Here is an 11,422-nt window from a genome sequence, read left to right on the forward strand (position 1 = left end):
GTGGCTAGTTTTAGTGTTTTGACAACTTTTTGGATCATTAAGACAAGCCAAGTAAAGGAGAGAAGCAAAGAGGAAAACAGAGTGAAGAAAACAGAGGACAACAGCTACAGTCTTTATTTGCACTTTTGGAGCACTTTCCGAAGTCCATTTTCTACATGCTATATACCATTTCAAAGCTCAGGAAGTCAAAAATCTAACGCTTCAAACCGTGTACGATTTGGAGCTGAAATGAGGAAGATATGGCCTTTGGAAGACAACTGCATCAAGCTGAGAGAGAATTTCGCACCACCAGCCCATGCAAGTGCGAATTTCACACCACCAGCCCATGCAAGTGCGAATTTCGCACCAGCCCATGCAAGTGCGAATTTTGCACCATCCCATGCAAGTGCGAATTTCGCACCAGCCCATGCGACTTTGGTGCGAAATCTCCTCTGTTCTGCCGACTCCACATGAGATCTTTTCTTTTGTATTTTTTTGATGTAAATTCCTTTCTTATCCCTGTAATTAGCCAATCACAGGCTTTGCTTTGTAAAGACTATAAGAGGGATGGAAATCATCTCTCGAAACAACTTATGTATATTTTACACTTAGTGAAATTTTCCTCTCGGGAAAAATATATAGTTCTCTTTGCTTTCCTTTTCTCTCTTCTATTTTCTTTTTCTTGGAAGCCAAACAACCTCTGAGGATGTTTTCCCAGAGGATGAGAGGCTAAACCTTTGGTTTCTTGGAGTGAGGGAAGCTAGGTGAAAAGTCCAGATGCAAAAGTGGAAAACTCTCGTGCATTAAATACAGGTAGTTGGAGTTCATAAATGGCTTTTAAATCTAAAGTTTTGCTTTAAATCCCTTAGAATCACTTTGAATGGCCAATACATGATAAGCTTTTAGGTCTCTGTGGATACTTATTGCTAGATCCACATCAGACCATTAGTTATCATGTACGAGCCATTGGAAAGTGGCTCAAGGTGAAGACCCATAGTGTCTAAAGCCATTAATGGAACTTGACTACCATTTCTATTGACTTTTTATGGATTAAATCTTCATTGTTAAACCTATACCGGTTCGGGAAACAACCATCCTTTATGTTGTTGTCCCCAATATGAGAAGAAAAATCCAGAATTTCCCACTTTGCATTCTGAACTTGATCCTAGCAACCTCTAGCTCCGGGAGACTTTCTTTCTTCCATTTTTACCTAGTTGTATGTTAGTTTAGTTCCAAACACCACTTTCAAAACAAATTTTATTTTCTTTTAAACTTTAAGTTTTTGACAAAGGAAATCATCAGATTCAATTTCTAATCTTGAGTCTATCACTGGTAGAGTGAAAACCCATCCCAGAGTTCGACCCTAGAGCTGCTATACTATAGTAGCTTTGCTACGCTAGTATGAGGTCATAGGATTTATAAATATTTTTTATTAAAATACCCAACTGAGCATGAATCAAAATGGCGCCATTGCCGGGGATGGTGCCACGATACAGTGATACAACTTTTTAGAGGCTACTTGTGATTTCCATCACAAGTTTAGTGAATTCCTTTTTCACTAACTTCATTTCCTTTCTTTTAATTGTAGAATTCCTTTTGTTAAGTTTACTTTCATTTTCTTTCTAACCTTAACTTTTTTCTAGCTTTCTTTTGTTTTTGTTTTCAGGTAAGTTGTAACTTGTGCATACCCTATTGGATTCGGGACCAAGAGGGAAGACTAGTAAGGATAGAGAATCCTCAAGACACAGAGTTGGATATCTGTGTAAACATCATGGACCCTCCACAAGAGGATCAGAATTCTCAACATGGTCAAGGGGGTAATCCAAATGCATATCTATCCATGAGGGATAGAATGCACCCACCAAGGATGAGGGCACCCTCATGCATCGTACCTCCTCTTGAGCAGCTGATTATAAGGCCCCATATTGTGCCCCTCCTACAAATTTCCATGGAATGGAGAGTGGGAACCCATATGCCCACATCAAGGAGTTTGAGGAGGTGTGCAATACTTTTAGAGAGGGAGGAGCTTCAATAGACTTGATGAGACTCAAGCTATTCCCTTTTACTTTGAAGGACAAGGCAAAAATATGGCTTAATTCTTTAAGGCCAAGAAGCATAAGGAATTGGGTTGATCTTCAGGCCGAATTTTTGAAGAAATTTTTCCCCACCCATAGGACCAATGGGTTGAAGAGACAAATCTCAAACTTTTCTGCAAAAGAAAATGAGAAGTTCTATGAATGTTGGGAAAGGTATATGGAGGCCATCAATGCTTGTCCTCATCATGGCTTTGATACATGGCTCTTGGTGAGCTATTTTTATGATGGGATGTCTTCCTCCATGAAGCAAATTCTTGAAACCATGTGTGGGGGAGATTTTATGAGTAAGAATCCGGAAGAAGCCATGGACTTTTTAAGTTATGTATCTGAGGTGTCAAGAGGATGGGATGAGCCCAACTCAAGAGAAAAAGGAAAGTTTCCCTCTCAACCAACCCAAAATCCAAAGGGTCGAATGTACATGTTAAGTGAAGACATGGACATGAAAGCTAAGGTGGCAACAATGGCAAGGAGGTTGGAAGAACTTGAGTTAAAAAAATGCATGAAGTCCAAGCCATTTCCGAGACATAAACCCATGTCATGCCATGCACCATTTGCCAATCATGTGATCATGTGGTAGATGAGTGCCCAACCATCCCAGCTGTGAGGGAGATGTTAGGTGATCAAGCCAATGTTGTGGGGCAATTTAGGCCCAACAACAATGCACCTTATGGAAACACCTATAATTCAAGCTAGAGAAACCATCCAAATTTTTCTTGGAAACCAAGGCCACCTCCATACCAACCACAAGACCAAACCCAAGCACCTCAACAAACCTCTTCAGTGGAGCAAGCCATTGTGAACCTAAGTAAAGTCATGGGTGACTTTGTGGGTGAACAAAAGGCAATCAACTCCCAATTGCACCAAAAGATTGAAAATGTTGAGAGTTCTCAAATTAAGAGAATGGATGGGATGCAAAATGATCTATCTCAGAAGATAGATAATATTCAATACTCCATCTCTAGGCTTACCAACCTCAACACAGTGAATGAGAAAGGAAAGTTTCCCTCTCAACCAAGCCAAAATCCAAAGGGTGTTCATGAAGTTGAAACCCAAGATGGGGAGTCTTCAAAGTTGTGATCACCTTGAGGAGTGGGAAGGAGGTTGATCAACCCTTGCCTAAGGTGAGGCAAGATGAAGAACTCATGTCAAAGAGAACCTTGGTTAAAGAGAGCAATAACCAAGAAGAGAAGAGTGGGAAGAAAAATGCATCTAAATCAAGCATTGAAGAAGAGCCAAGGATAGTGATTAAAGAGGATATGATGAAGAAACATATGCCTCCTCCTTTTCCTTAAGTTTTACATGGAAAGAAGGGAATCAAGAATTCATCAGAAATTCTTGAAGTTTTGAGACAAGTGAAGGTGAATATACCCTTACTTGATATGATCAAGCAAGTCCCCACATATACAAAATTTTTAAAGGACTTGTGCACGATCAAGAGAGGGTTACATGTGACAAATAAGGCATTCCTCACTGAGCAAGTAAGTGCCATCATTCAGTGTAAGTCTCCAGTTAAGTACAAAGATCCGGGATGTCCCACCATTTCAGTCAACATTGGAGGGACACATGTTGAGAAGGCTTTACTAGACTTGGGGGCAAGTGTGAATTTGCTCCCATACTCGGTGTATAAGCAACTGGGACTTGGAGGATTGAAGCCCAAAGCCATAACTCTCTCCTTAGCTGATAGGTCAGTCAAAATTCCAAGGGGGGGGGGGGGGGGGGGGGGGAGGGTGATAGAGGATGTTCTAGTTCAAGTGGACAAATTCTACTATCCCATGGATTTTGTGGTGCTTAACACTGATCCCACTGTTAAGGAAGCAAATTATGTGCCAATCATCCTTGGGAGACCTTTCCTAGCTACCTCTAATGCCATCATCAATTGTAGGAATGGGGTAATGCAGCTCACATTTGGAAACATGACCTTGGAACTAAACATATTCCACCTATGCAAGAGGCATCTTCACCCCGAAGAGGAAGAAGGATTGGAGGAGGTGTGCTTAATCAACACTTTGGTTGAAGAGCATTGTGACAAGAATTTAGAAGACAGCTTGAACGAAAGCCTTGGAGTGCTTGAAGAAGGGTTACCTGAACCCTCTGATGTGTTAGCCATCATGTCTCCTTGGAGGAGACGGGAAGAGATCTTACCACTGTTCAATAAGGAGGACTCACAAGGAGCAGCTACGGAGGACCCTCCAAAGCTAGTTTTGAAGCCACTTCCTGTTGATTTGAAGTATGCATATTTGGAGAAAGATGAGAAATGTCCAGTGGTGGTTTCTTCAACTCTCACAAGTGATCAAGAGGATAGTCTTTTAGGAGTCCTCAGAAAATGCAAAAAAGCCATTGGATGGCAAATTTCTGATCTGAAAGGGATTAGTCCTTTGGTATGCACCCATCATATCTACATGGAGGAAGATGCAAAACCAGTGAGGCAGCCCCAGAGGAGGTTGAATCCTCACATGTAAGAGGTGGTAAGGGGTGAAGTTTTGAAGCTACTTCAAGCAGGGATCATATATCCCATTTCAGATAGCTTGTGGGTGAGCCCAACCCAAGTACCAGAGGAAGCATCATCTGATGCCCCACCTACTGTTCCTCCTACCCCAAAGCCGCCCATTACTATCCTTGGTGCAGAGTATCGTGACTTGCTCGCTTCTTTCTAGACTCTGTCCACTACTCAGACGGCCATTATGGAGCTGATGGACCACTTCCAGCTTCAGCAGGACCAGCAAACTCCCATTCTCCGTGAGATTCAGCAGCACCTTCGTCTTTTGCCACCAGCTCCACCTGTTTCTCCTATGCCCTCAGAGCCTTTTGCTCCAGCTGATGATGCTAAACCTGTAGCGATACCTTCCACAGTTGCAGCGATGGACCCCTCCTATCCACCAGAGGATCCTACTACTTGATCATACGATCACTCCTCTTTTTTTTTTTTGTTTTTTGTTATGTATCTATATTCTATGTTTTTGGATGTGTTATATATTTTGGACCACTTTTATACTGGGATTGGATGTATTCCATGCTTATCTTGTATATTGTACTCTCTCAGTTTATATAGACATCTTCCTTTTCGTGTATTTTAACTATTCTTTTTTTATTTCCTCTACTCATCACTCTTATGATTTCTTTTTCTTTTGCAACATGTGGTTTCTCCTGTCCATTTAGAGTCCCTTACTATCAGGAGGTATCACTTCCTCCATTTTATTATCACTTGCTTTTGGAACATTGGGGACAATGTTCATCCTAGTTGGGGGGAGAGTTAAGGAAGTAATTTGTTGGATTTTTGGTTAGGTCATTTTGCTAACAAATTTTTGCAAACTCTCTTTGTTTTCTCAAAGATAAATTCTCAAAAGTAAATGGGAGAAATTAAATTCTTATCTTATTGCCATAGTCTCAGAGTTTGTATTATGCTTATTAAAGTTGATAAATCGTTGAAGCTCCTTTTGATTTCAATCTTAAGTCTTCCACTCTAATCTTTTCACACACTGAACACATTAGATTCCAGTTATAAGATGGAAAACTTTCTCACCCCCCTAAACTTAGGAAATTTTTGACTTGGTGCCTTTGACCTCATTATATTAGTGTTGGGACACCTTATAAAAGGCCAATGTGTCTTATGAAAAAAATTTGCTTCACTTGCTTTGAAACCCGAGCAAGGTCCGAGGGGTATATGGTGAAAATCTTTGAAGCCTGGTGCCCTAAGCCTTTATTGGTTAGGAGTCACAGACCTCACTGCTCGTTACATGGGTGGATGGGTGGAGTTTTTTTTTTTTTTTTTTTTTTTTTTTTAAAAAGAAAAAGAAAAAAAGAGGTGCATTCTTAGCCTTTTATATGGGGGTTAGTGTTGCTAAAGTTAGAGAAAAACCTTAGTTGGGGGGAGAATATAGTTTGACATACTATAACTGGAAACTAAGCACCTTAACACTTAGATTTTTGTGGAAAATTAAGAGTTGGTCCTTTAGGAGTGGAAATTATTTTGATACTCAAATTTGCATAATGCCCACTCTTTGTATGTTGTGATAGGTAAGTTATTTGATGACTCTTGTTGATGATTGAGTTTTATATCCTTGACTTGCCATGTGAGAGTTTGATCCAATCATGCCACTTGATTATTTTTTTGGAGTGATCAGCATGATTTTGTAAATTATTATATTATCTATTTTTCTTTCTTTTTCTTCCCTTCATTGCTCAGGGACTAGCAATGTGTCAGTTAGGGGGAGTGATTACTACCCAAAAAGTGTTATTTTGCGCCTTTAATTCATTATGTTTTAAGCACTTTTGTGTAGTAGTTCTCCATTTTTATTCCAATTGGCATGTTAAGGACCTAGCAATGACTTCTAATTATATTTGTGGCTAGTTTTAGTGTTTTTCCAGCTTTTTGGATCATTAAGACAAGCCAAGTAAGGGACAGAAGCAAAGAGGAAAACAGAGTGAAGAAAATAGAGGACAGCAGCTGCAGTCTTCCTTCGCACTTTTGGAGCAATTCTTGAAGTCCATTTTCTACATGCTATATACCATTTCAAAGCTCAGGAAGTCAAGAATCCAACGCTTCAAACCATGTACGATTTGGAGCTGAAATGAGGAAGATATGGCCTTCGGAAGACAACTGCATCAAGCTGAGAGAGAATTTTGCACCACCAGCCCATGCAAGTGCGAATTCCGCACCAGCCCATGCAAGTGCGAATTTCGCACTAGTTCATGCGACTTTGGTTCGAAATCTCCTCTGTTCTGCCGACTCCACATGAGATCTTTTCTTTTGTATTTTTTTGATGTAAATTCCTTTCTTATCCCTGTAATTAGCCAATCATAGGCTTTGCTTTGTAAAGACTATAAGAGGGATGAAAATCATCTCTCAAAACAACTTATGTATATTTTACACTTAGTGAAATTTTCCTCTCGGGAAAAATATATAGTTCTCTTTGCTTTCCTTTTCTCTCTTCTATTTTCTTTTTCTTGGAAGCCAAACAACCTCTGAGGATGTTTTCCCAGAGGATGAGAGGCTAAACTTTTGGTTTCTTGGAGTGAGGGAAGCTAGGTGAAAAGTCCAGATGCAAAAGTGGAAAACTCTCGTGCATTAAATACAGGTAGTTGGAGTTCATAAATGGCTTTTAAATCTAAAGTTTTGCTTTAAAACCCTTAGAATCACTTGAATGGCCAATACATGATAAGCTTTTAGGTCTCTGTGGATACTTATTGCTAGATCCATATCAGACCATTAGTTATCATGTACGAGCCATTGGAAAGTGGCTCAAGGTGAAGACCCATAGTGTCTAAAGCCATTAATGGAACTTGACTACCATTTCTATTGACTTTTTATGGATTAAATCTTCATTGTTAAACCTATACCGGTTCGGGAAACAACCATCCTTTATGTTGTTGTCCCCAATATGAGAAGAAAAATCCGGAATTTCCCACTTTGCATTCTGAACTTGATCCTAGCAACCTCTAGCTTTGGGAGACTTTCTTTCTTCCATTTTTACCTAGTTGTATGTTAGTTTAGTTCCAAACACCACTTTCAAAACAAATTTTATTTTCTTTTAAACTTTAAGTTTTTGACAAAGGAAATCATCAAATTCAATTTCTAATCTTGAGTCTATCACTGGTAGAGTGAAAACCCATCCCAGAGTTCGACCCTAGAGCTTCTATACTATAGTAGCTTTGCTACGCTAGTATAAGGTCATAGGATTTATAAATATATTTTATTAAAATACCCAATTGAGCATGAATCAACGACCCAAAATTGTTCATGTCAAACATTGCCTAGTGTTTTTCATAGCATCTAAAGCCTTGAGCTCATGACCCAGAGTGGTTGTTGTCATCCACAACACTAAAATATTCATAGCATCTAGAGCTGTGAGCTTATAACCCAAAGTCTTTCGTGTCAATCCCATATTAGAGTTGTTCATTTCATCTAGGGCCTTAAGCTCACAACTCAAAGTCATTCATCTTATCCACAACCTTGAGTAGTTCATAAAATCTAGAGTCCTGAGTTCACGACTTGGAGCCTTTCTTGTCATCGACAATCCTGAGTGCTTCATAGAATCTAAAACCCTGTGCTCATGACCCGAAGTTGTTTATGTCAACCATAACCTAGAGTTATGCATAATCTCTAAAACCTTGAACTCATGATCGAGAATGGCTCATGTCATCAACGACCTTGAGTTGTTCATAGCATCTAAAAGCCCGAGCTAGCGACTTAGAGTCATTCATGCCAATTAAAACCTAGAGCTATTAATAGCATTTAGAGCCTTGAGCTCAAGACTTAGAGCGGCTCATGTCATCCATAACCGTAAGTTGTTAATAGCATCTAGAGCCTTGAGCTGATGACCCAAAGTTGTTCATAACATCAAGAGCCCTTAGCTCATGACCTAGAGTAGCCCATGTTATACACAACCCATAGTTGTTCATAGCATCTAGTGTTATAAGCTCATGACCTAGAGTCATTCATGTCAAACATAGCTCAGACTTGTTCATAGCATCTAAAACCCAGATATCACAAGCTAGATTAGCTAATGTCATCCACAACCTGGAGATATTCATAGCATTTAGAGCCCTGAGCTCATGAATCTGAGTAGTTGATGTTGTCCACAATCCTAAGTTGTTCATAGCATCAAGGGCCCTAAGCTGACAACCCATAGTCTTTTATGTCATCGATAACCCTGAGTTGTTAATAGCATATAGAGCTCTGATTTCCCAATCGGGAGTTGTTCATATCAACCATAGCACAAAGCTATTCATAGCATCTAGAGCCTAAGCTCATGACCCATGGTTGTTCTTGTCACCCACAATCCTGAGCTCTTCATAGAATCATGAGCCTTGAGTTCACAACCCAAAGTCTTTCATATCATCAATAGCCCAGAGTTGTTTATAACATTTAAAGCCTTGATTTCAACACCTAGAGTGGTTCATGTCATTAGATGCCTTGAGTTTTTCATAGCATCCAAAGCCTTGAGCTCACGACATGGTGTCATTCATGTCAACCATAGCCTAGAGTTGCTCATAACATTTAGAGCCTTAAGCTCAAGACCTAGGGTTGTTCATGTTTTCTACAGCTTTTAGATAATCATAAAATCTAGTGCCTTGAGCTCATGACCTAGAGTCTTTCATGTCTTTGACCACCTTAAGGTTCTCATAGCATCTGGAGCCTTAAGATCACAACTCGGATTGGCTCATTTCATTGACAGTCCTAAACTGTTCATAGCATCTAAAGCCTTAGCTCGTGACCCAGGGTCATTCATGATTACTACTCAAAAAGTGCTCTTTCATAGCTTCTTATAAACTCTTTGAAACACTTTTGAGTAGTATTTATTACCTTTTAACTCAATTGACACATTAAGGACCCTTGCAAGTGTTACTAATCAAGTTTTGGCAAGTTTTGATGTTTTTGATAGCTTTTTGATCATTAAAACAAACCAAGAATGAGGGAGAACTTGGTACAATCCATGGCAAAGCAAGATTGAAGCTAAATTACATGAAGAATCCAAGTTTCGGAGAGCTTCAAAGCCTTTGCCAAATTAGTCAAGTGTGCAAGGAAGAGAATCAAATGAGGAATCTAACACTGAAGAATTTCGCAACCACTTGCGAAATTTTCGCAAGATAGAAGAAAATTTTGCAGCCACCTTTCACCAATTGTGAAATTTTCGCATCACCTTTTTTATTCGTTCCCAATTGGTATCTCAGTTGATTCATGTCCTCTCAATGGTCCCTAACAGTGGTGCCATTTGATTCGTGTCCAGCTGGTGTCCTTTGATTGTGGTCCTCAGAAGGGAGTAATCAACAAAATTTATAATCTATTACACCATGTACTAGGATAGCCTTAGATAGCATAGCATAGTGGCTCTAGGGTCGTTCACTGGGATGGGTTTTCACTTCACAATTGATATCAATTCAAAGATGAATTGGTGCCTTTTCATTTCAAGGTTAACTTTAAAAGAAAACATAAAGATGTTTGAGTGAAAAAGGTTCGGTTTTAAACTAACCAAAAATAATAATTGATTTTACTTGTAAAGAAAAGTGTTTCTTGGAGTTTAGATCATTGGGCTTAGATTCCTTGTACAAAAAGGGAGTTCCAGTCACTTGTTTCTTTTCCTTGTATTAGAGAATTAACATATAGTTAATTCTCTAACCGGTGTGGTACAGATGCTTCCCCTTAATGGGTTCAAACACTAAATCCTTCTCACTGATGCATCTTGCAATGGCTCGTGCCTCTCACCTAGCACTTGCCATTCAAGGTGATCCTTAACCTTGGATTTCCCTTCAAAAGCTCGCAAGAGATAACTAATGGATGTCTCCTTAGAGTCCAAAAGCTTACCAAGGGTTGGCTATTCTAGAAAATCCTGCCTTCAAACCACTCCCAAAGGCTCACAAGAGGTAAACTATTGCATCTCAATGGATGGAGATCACTTGCCTTACCAAGTGTTGGCCCAGGTGATTTAAAGGCGTTTGAAGTTAACTAAAAAGGCAAAAACCATTAACGGGTTACACTTTCTCTTCATTAAAAACTAAAACAACAAAACTTCCAATTTATGCATGTGGAAACTTACCCGGCTTTCTTCACTCCAAGAGACAAAGAGCCTAGCCTCTCATCCTCTGAGGAAAAATCCTCAAAGTTTGATTGGCTAGAAATAAGAAGAACGAGAAAAAAAAAATATGTCTGAAATGCAGAGCAAATGCTCTGTATTTTTATATATCTTCCTCCCGTCGGATTACATGATGATATATGATCTATATCGATCTATGTTTGATGTCCTGTGTAAAGGAAATTACAAACTATATATAAGGGGTTATTCACCCTTTGTTCTTACTTAAAGACTAAGGAATCCTATGATAGGTGGGTTACAAGGAGAGTTTGGGGATTTAGACATCAAATATCTAAAGTAAAATATCTCAAAAAGTCGGTCGGAAATATCGGGAAGCTTTAAGAGAAATTCCGTTGCACTGTGCAAAATGGAGACTTGGTCGTCAGTATTATCAAAGTTTGCTTTTTGATTGTAGGTGGAAATGGATCCGGTGAATCACAAGTGTCTGACGAGCCAAGCTGTCCGGGGAATCTGAATTGTAGGCCGCGGATGCTCTTTGGGTAAGTGCTATCAGAGGATCCGGATATGTCTGACCGGGGAAGTTGAAATGCCCTGCTCTCCCATCCGACGTCAGGTGCCAGATGTGAAATATCCGATCAGAGGATTCGGACATGTATGACCGGACAGAATATCGGATGTGAGATATCCGAGGAGGGTGGAATGTCGGCTGGACAGAATTCTTCCCCGGGTGGAATGAGCTATGCCGCGCATCGAAAAGGGGACCATCTATGTGTGCAAGGTGTAGGGACCCCTCCCCCTGATGACACGGAGCGCGCA

General features: G+C 39.9%; 1 non-coding gene across 1 annotated transcript; it reads right to left on the reverse strand.

Annotated features, from left to right (window-relative positions):
• Positions 1 to 2,160: 2,160 nt before the first annotated feature.
• On the reverse strand, positions 2,161 to 2,267 carry LOC117926219. The gene has a single exon (XR_004653083.1). It is a non-coding gene; the product is annotated as a small nucleolar RNA R71 (small nucleolar RNA).
• Positions 2,268 to 11,422: the final 9,155 nt, after the last annotated feature.

This window comes from Vitis riparia, chromosome 1, assembly GCF_004353265.1.
Source record: "Vitis riparia cultivar Riparia Gloire de Montpellier isolate 1030 chromosome 1, EGFV_Vit.rip_1.0, whole genome shotgun sequence".
In the NCBI taxonomy this organism is placed as follows: domain Eukaryota; kingdom Viridiplantae; phylum Streptophyta; class Magnoliopsida; order Vitales; family Vitaceae; genus Vitis; species Vitis riparia.